Genomic DNA, 8,013 nt, shown 5'->3' with positions numbered 1-8,013 from the left:
CATCTCCACTGGGTCTGACATGAAAACACACCTAGGTGATGATCTGTCCCAGGGTGGTTTCACTAGTCAGTCCTCATGCTTCAACTGAGAATGATTTGAAGTTTGTTTTTAAAACCTAGCATGATTTTAGCTGTCTGCTTTTAAAATCTGAGAAATACCATGGTACAAGACAACCACTGCCTCCCCATGCTTGCTTAAAACAGCAAAAAGGACTCTAAGGCTGAGGACAGAATGGGAAGGTCTGCCTAAATTCTACCTACTTCTAAAAAAGAATGAAAAAAGGGAAAATCCTTCCCATAGCAGACTGAGCACAGCATATATGCCAGAAGGATTCTTAATGCTTTGAGATTATGGGATGAAACAGGCTGTCTCATCTGCTGTCACATCATAAAAGTGAATTTGTGCACAGTTGTAGGTACAGACATACAAATATGAACAGCAACAAGCATCACATCCTTAGGTCCAAACTTACTCTTTTCTCACAAGCCGACAGCTCCCATTTCAAGTCCCAAATGAGTTGGACCAGGAGCCCGTTTCTGTTGCAGTTTCACCTGTACAGATGAGGAGGGAGGCAGCCAAGTAAGACTCAGCAGGGAGGAAGGTTAAGGGCTTACCCATCACAGGTTGTGTGCTCAGCAGAAAGAAAATCCCCATTCCCCATTGACAGGTGTTTAGATGATTCTCCATGAACTCCAGCCTGGTCCAGTTAATGCTTTCCTACCTGGATGCCCCTGCTGTTTCAATAAATTAATTGTTAAAATTACTGAAGCTCCCAGTTTTCACTCTCTTTTCTCCCCCCTCCCTTCCCACCATCCCCCATACCACTCCTTGTCTTGGTCTCCTACTGGTATTACAGTTTTGTATTAGCATCTTCTCATCTTCTGTTGTCCCCTCCTGCTTATTACCCACCCTCAGCAGTGAACTTCCCTTCCCTGCCGCTCCTCTCTGCCATGGACAGGCACTGATGGGATGCATGGATAACCAATTCCTACTGCACACAACAAATGAACGAAGCCTGGTAATAGCCTCCCCCACCCCCCCGCAACCCAAGTCTCATCCCCTCCCTGACGCCCAGACAGCACTTGATACCCTGAAGCCCCAGAGCCCCAGCGCCCCAGCACAGTGGCCAAGGCAAAGGCAATGCTTTCCCAGCCTCTACACAGGGTGCTTGGGGGAAAGGCATCTTGCTTCACTGCTGCAATATAATCAGAGGGCAGTGACCTCACAGCTGCAAATTGTAACCTTTTAGAAAGTGTTTAATGGAGTCTTTATGGCAGCCATTATTTTTACAGTGTTTTCACTTTGAGAAAGAAAGCAGAGCAAATGCTTACAACAGCTTAACTAAATGAGTTCAACAGGTGAGGTGTGGTACTCACCTGGGCCAGCCCAGTCCACCTGGCAGCTCAGGACCCTCAGTGGCTGGAAATGAAAGGAGGGGTGGAAATGGACCTTTACACAGAAAGGAAAAAGTTTCTTCCCCTGCTTCAGTTTTTGTTTGTTTCTTTAAGTAACAGACTGTTTCAGAAAAATAAACACACAGAAGGGCTCAGGGCAAAGATACATTTTGTATACAGCTTTAATGAAAACATGTTTTTCTTGTTAACACCTTGTTATATCCTAAAATCACAATACAGAAAAAACTGTGAATAAGGCTGCGTGCATAGACATCTCAGATTTTTAATGAAATTCACAAACCAACATAGCTTCCCCCACACGCTCACTGCTTCTATGGCACCAAGCAGCTCTTGGTGCATGCGAACCTGGTTGAGCACTACCTGTGAGCTCTCCCTGCACAGTGTGTTGCAAGGACTGCTCAAGTACAGGTTTGCAACAATAAGCTCTTCTCACTGGACTGAAAAGTGTACAGAAATGAGATATAACTGCCAAAACCACAGGCCAAGGGTGTTATTTTTCATTAGAGATCACTTTTGCAGTCTAATAGAAAGTCTGCTTTTGTATAAGCCAAAAACATCAGTCTATATACTGGCTAAAATATTAGAGGAATTACTCTGCAGAGTCTCTCATAGTTTGGGGTGGATTTTTGCTTCACCACATTACGATTAATATATTGGCAAACACACACTATCAGAAGCTTTTATCTGAACAGTTTCATAAGGCCCTCCAGGACTTGACTTAGCATGCTCCATCCAGGAGATATTTTTGTTTCAAAAGACTTCAGCAGCTTCTTTCCAGCAAAATCCCATAATTTAATTCCCTGCTGAACCATATCAGTCGAAAACGCTATATTGCAGACGTTAGATGGGATTCAGAAGACAACCGCCGCCAAGCAGAGCTGGAGAGGAAATGTTATTTGTAAAGAAAAAGAAAAAAGAAAAAAGAAGAAAAGTGACACTTTTCTCTGATAATGACCCCAAAGTGACTCTGTTCCCTGGTAATGATCCAGAGCCCCACGTTTCTGTGATCTGTTGGGCTGCCATGAAAGAGCAGCGCGTTGCTGTAATGAGTGACAGCAGTCAGAGAAAGGATCTCTGGACAATGCTGATATTGGAAAGCAGATATTGGTTGTTCGGCAGGTAATGAAACCCTACTTGTAACAAGGAGAGAAGAAGAGATGGTACTGGAAATTGCCAGTGTTTGAACTCTGAAACTCAGTGGGAGGGAAAAGAGAAGCAGTTTTTGTGAAATACCTTGCTCTCAGGAGTTTCAGAGAAAAATCCATGCTTTGGGGCACCTGAATGCTCACTCAGATCAACTCTTAAAGAAGAAGCTTGAATTCCCTCATATATTTAGTGGCAAGAGGGGGCCTTAAAGTAGGATTTAGACCCTCTTTATACCACATTATTAATGCCAAGAAGCCATAAAAGACCTTTAGTGTTATTGCAAATCAGACTTTGAATCCCAACAGAGTACAAAAACTGAGGCTGAACTAGAATATCAGACCCAGACTTTGGCAAAGTTCAGAAACAAATCTCCCTTTAAAACTGTTACTCAGTTTAGAAAATAGATCAGTCATCTGATATGTGAGCTGCAATTCCCATTAGCTTTGGGGTAATACTCCTATTGATCTAGACTCCTAGCACAACTTAACTTCTGCATAATACTTACTGTCCTTGGAACATCTCTACTTTACCATTTGTAAGGACAAAAGAAAGCCGCTGCAGATTTTATAGGAAAAAAGTGGTTTGTTTCTCAAAAAGATATAGCTCTATCAAACCTGTGAGAGGGTATCCTTCACTGCAGGTTGGTAGGTGCAGTATACCCACTCACTCCCACTACTTCTTCAGTGCAGATACAGTAGTGTTATTTTTAGTCCAGCAGGTGTAGAAAGGGTGGTTTTGAAAGAAAGGAAACAAGAAAACAAAAACAATGAATTATTTATGCAAGTTAAATCAAAATATGCTTCATATAAATGTTTAATCAGGTTTTCACCAACTTCTCTCCATATGCTCTGCCTTGCTCAACAGCAGATTTCTAATGGAATCACTAAATAAATTTTAATAGCTCTGTACAGAGTATTATGCAATTCAACTTCTGCTTAGAGTTTTTCATTCAAAGCAGCTACAGCCAGATAAACAAAGTCTCTCAAAGTTAATATTTAAAGAATTAATAAAAAAATAATCGAGGGATTTTCCTTCTACAGCATATTTGTCACAGGCAAGTGCTACAGGGAGTGACAGTTATGCAAGTACAATCATTGCATCAATGCAAACTGAGGTAGAGAAAGGTCTTTGTCACTTCTGAGAAATACAAGTTGCATTTGTCTGACAACTTCCTGGGACAGCCAAAAGAGAGGTCACTGGCTCTTGCATTAGGAATCCAAAAGGCATCAAAACCTCAACTGCTCTTTTTCCACCTTTCAAGAGCATCCAAATTAAATAAAAGCTAGTTTGTAGCTTATTACACCTGGTTTGCTCAGTTACCAGCTTTTACCCCACAGGGACATCTTTTTAGGAGTGCTTGAGAACTAAATGCTAGTATCCTGGGTGGGCTGTCAATCACCACAAGCAATTGCAGCTTCCCAACCAAACCAAAATACCTACAGAGCTCTTCTTCGTTTTCCAGCACACCAAAAGGCTGAACATGCAAGCGTTCACTCCCCCTTTCCAGAACATAAGCAATTCAATACCCTCAGCTTTCCCTCAGCACTAGCCACTCTGTTTCTTGTCTTCCTTTTTATACAAAGCAGCTGGTCCCCGCAGATTAACAGGGCCCAGCTGGTCTCCAGCCACTTAACCCCTTCTGAGCTGTCTTCTCACCCAGCAAAAGAAAACAGTATTGTCAGCTTTCAAGAAGCCTCACAGGGCTTGGAATAGGGGCATCCCTACCAGCAAAGATAGTATAGGGTTTAAACTGAAGAGAAAAGCTTGCTACGGTCTGAAAATACTTTTATTTCATGTAGTAAGCCTAACTCTCCTTGAGCTTAGATACAAGGATGTGAGAGAATTTAGAACACTTGGAAACAAAAATGTCATAGACAAACATGTTGAGGATTTACAGACATGGTTTTGTAACTTGATCAGTTTGATGTAGAATGATCTCTCCTCTGTAACTACCTTAACTACTTTTTAAAACACTCTACTGTGATGCTGTCACTCTTTAAGCATGCTGTGTAGTGGTTTAAAAGAATGTAAACAGATTGCCACCTGTATTAAATTCTTCCCAGCTTTCCAAAGGGGACCAGAGTCTGTATACATGGGGTTTGTTCTTAGGGCTTGTGAAATCCTCAGAAACATAAGGTCAATATTACACAGGTATTTGTGGTGGCTGCAGCATTTGGTACCTGCTGGACAAAATCACAACAATTAAACATGAGGAGTTTTGTTGAAAATATCTGTGTATGAACTTAGCTATGTTTGCAGTAAGAATGTCTTTCAGAATTTTACACTGGCTATTTTGTTCCACTAATATAAACTTCTGACCACTTAAAATTAGGACTGAAGATGTTTGAATAAAATGTATTTGCAGAGAGGGTTTCCTTTTTAGAAATATAGTGGGGGGTTTGGTATCTCTAAGTGCAGAGCAATCGTCAATAGCTTAGGAAGATGAAAATAGGATAATGGAGTTGAAAGGATAAAGTCTCATGAACTTATGAATTACTAGATTATAGATCCAGTAACCAGTTGTTTTCAAATCCTTCAGGCTGGTTTCAGTTAATGAAGTTATTTCTCCATGTCTGTAGCTTTCAGCTTCTGCTGCCCCCAAAGAATTTCCTCTTTGGAAGGCTGTTCTACCCTTTCCTAGTAATTCTGGTGTGAGACAGCAGTCTGCTTAGTATCAGTTGTCTTCCAAGTGAGCCATCTCAAGGACACTCAGGACTCATGTAACTGCAACTAGAGCTGTTCTCCAGCTCCCCAAATAGGCACCCAGACAAGCCTGAACACAGCCACTCATCTTTCCAGACATTATGTAGTTCAGCTTTCCCTGTGATAGGAACACTTCTCACTGTGTCTGCGTCTCCTTTCTCCAGCACTGGGGTGAACTGAGGCTGTTCAAAATAAGGAAGTAAGTGCTCGCAATTTAGCCCAGCCATTAAGACTGTCTGAAAACTCAAAAGGTGTAGAGCAATAACCCACCACTCTACCCCACCTCATGCACATCCAGCGGGCTTTCCTGTCTTTAGCCACATTTTCGCAGCTTCTTTTGTGGGACCCCAGTGGGTTGTCTTGTACCCTCTGAACCAGAAGGCTTCTTCTAACTTCATCTGAGACAATTTTTTTCCACATGAGAGTAGTGAAATTCATTACTTCATGATGTGCTTCTGACCTTGGGAAGCCGCAGAGCTACAAGAGATGGAGACAGCTGCTAGTCTAGCAGAAACTGCCAGGTTTGTGAAGACGTTGCAATGGACTCTGAACATGAGCAGAAGGGCCTGAGGGAAGAGTGGACCTTAAGTCAGACCAAAAGGAGAGCAAAGGGGGGAGTAGGGAGGAAGAAGAATTAAAGTGAGAGAATAGCTAAAAAGTCTGATGATGAGCCAAGAAGATCAGGGAATGCTGCTTGTTTGTGCAAGGTGATAGCTCAGCTGGCTTTGGGCTGAACTGAAACAAAGGTGAGGCAGGGGAGTATGGGAGGATTTGGTCAGGATGGGAAGGAAAGGAATTAAATAAGGAGATGTATAAAGTGAGAAGGTAGTACAGAACAGTTAGCTAAGACAAACACATTTAGAACTGGAGTATTAGTTGACATTTTGAGTCCTGTCTTTCCTGTTGTGCTTATGACTGTGCAAACAGGTTAATCTATGATGTTGTCCTGAGTGCAGAGCCTGTATTAGCATAAAACAGGCTGGGATTTTGGTGGGGAGAGAGGGAGAATTGTGTATGAAGGTCCTCAGAAAGAGTGCTCGACTTTTATTTCTGAGCAGAAACAAAAGATACTCCGAAGTCAGCCTCCATCCACTGATGTCCTGCAAAACAAAGAATGCAAAAGAGGAGCTGGCTAAAACCAGGGTGGCTTTTAATGGCTGAGATACCCCATTACTCACTGCAAAACCTAAACTGAAACTGCCCACCATTTCCTATACCCGCTAATCAATTACATCTTGGTCTCCTTTCATTTTTCATCCTGTAATACTCAGATCAAAGCATTCTTGCCATACCGTCCCCTTTCAGAGCATAATGTACAAAGGTTAATAGTTGAAGGTCTCCAGGCCCCTTCTCTCACCACTTTGCCTGCCGCCATGCCTGGTGAGAGCACACGCTGCAGCTGGTGGGGGCTGGGGAGCAGCCCCCAGCCTGCCCGACCAGCAGATGCGCTGGGCTCAGTGCTGCCATCGGGGTGCACCTGTTGGCTTGACACCATCTGCCAGCCAAAATGGTCAAACCCACACCCAGTGCCGGCCGGCGGGGGACAGCTTAATCTCCTCCCCACAGAACAGTGCACAAAGCGGCACCCCACACACAAAGGGACACCCCACACAAAGGGGCAGCCCGGCTCAGCTCGGCCTCGGGGGGCACCTAATCTCCAGCCATGGCAGGGGGCTGCTGTTTGTGCTGACAAGAAAAGGCTCTTTAAGTAAATCTAGAGAGCTATTACCTGACAAGAAAGAGTTGCATAAACTGCCCATTTCTTTTTAAGAAAGAAAGGTATTAGGTTAACATGGATACTAATATTAAGTAAATTAAGCCATGGTGGTTATTTTTGAAGACTATTTAGTGAGGTGGAAGCATTGTAAAGACACCAATGCTGGTCTTCACTAATGGGGATGACTTGTAAGCTGTATAGCTTGAGCGCTTGCGTTTGAAACTGGAGACTCTTTTCAGCACATGCCACAGCCATTTCCTATGAAGAATTACCCAACCTTCTGGTGTGAGCCTTCAGCAGCCAGTGCAAAATGCATGCTCCAAAAAGTAAATGGTATGTGGAACCTGTCACCAAAGTACTTAAAAATGCCTTTTTTTAATCAGGTTTATAAGAAAACAAGACATGCATAAAACACAGACAGGATTTATGCAAAGACTAAGGGCTATTGCAGAAACTTTCCATTCCAATCTGTAAGTTATGCACAACGAAATACTGCAGAAACCAGGATGTCTAATTGCATGACCTATTCAGTCTCTGGTTTAGTGTTCATTTTTGACCTATTTTCCAGCATTCAGCATAACCGTGAGGCAATAGGATGGATGCAAAGACAGCCTGCTAACACTGAACCTATTTTTTTGAGTCCTTGCGAAGCACCCTCTGTTTCATCAGACTGCAGTAGCAGAAGCATTGACACCTCAGCTCTTGTCTTCTTTATCAGGTGCGTCTGAGCTTTATCCTTCCTAGAACGTAGAAAGTCATCACCTTACTCTCTCTTAGGCTATACCCTAGTTTCATAGTTGTCTGGGGCTGAATTCTATAAAAGCACAAACTCGCTGATCTTTGCCACTAACACATTGGCTCATGCTGTACTGGATAGGATTGCTGACCTGGATCTGCACAGGTGGTGCTGCAAAGTGTGGAGAATGCTGGTTTTCACCCAATTTCTGTGCTCACAGGCAGTATGGAAGCAAGAGCCTACTGTTGTCTCTAAGACCTTGAGGAAGGCTATGTAGTTACATCAGCACCCTATTC

General features: G+C 43.0%; 1 long non-coding RNA gene across 1 annotated transcript; it reads right to left on the bottom strand.

Annotated features, from left to right (window-relative positions):
* Nucleotides 1-1,371: 1,371 nt before the first annotated feature.
* LOC133208699 (uncharacterized) lies at nt 1,372-4,108 on the bottom strand. Its single transcript, XR_009724489.1, has 3 exons — nt 4,002-4,108; nt 3,176-3,236; nt 1,372-2,241 (listed from the first exon to the last, which is right to left on the bottom strand). It is a non-coding gene; the product is annotated as an uncharacterized LOC133208699 (long non-coding RNA).
* Nucleotides 4,109-8,013: the final 3,905 nt, after the last annotated feature.

Source organism: Neopsephotus bourkii, unplaced genomic scaffold (genome assembly GCF_033783945.1).
Source record: "Neopsephotus bourkii isolate Nb327-2 ecotype Australia unplaced genomic scaffold, CSIRO-AGI_Nbou_v1 NB_275, whole genome shotgun sequence".
Taxonomy (NCBI): domain Eukaryota; kingdom Metazoa; phylum Chordata; class Aves; order Psittaciformes; family Psittacidae; genus Neopsephotus; species Neopsephotus bourkii.
This window is presented reverse-complemented; position numbering and strand designations above follow the sequence as displayed.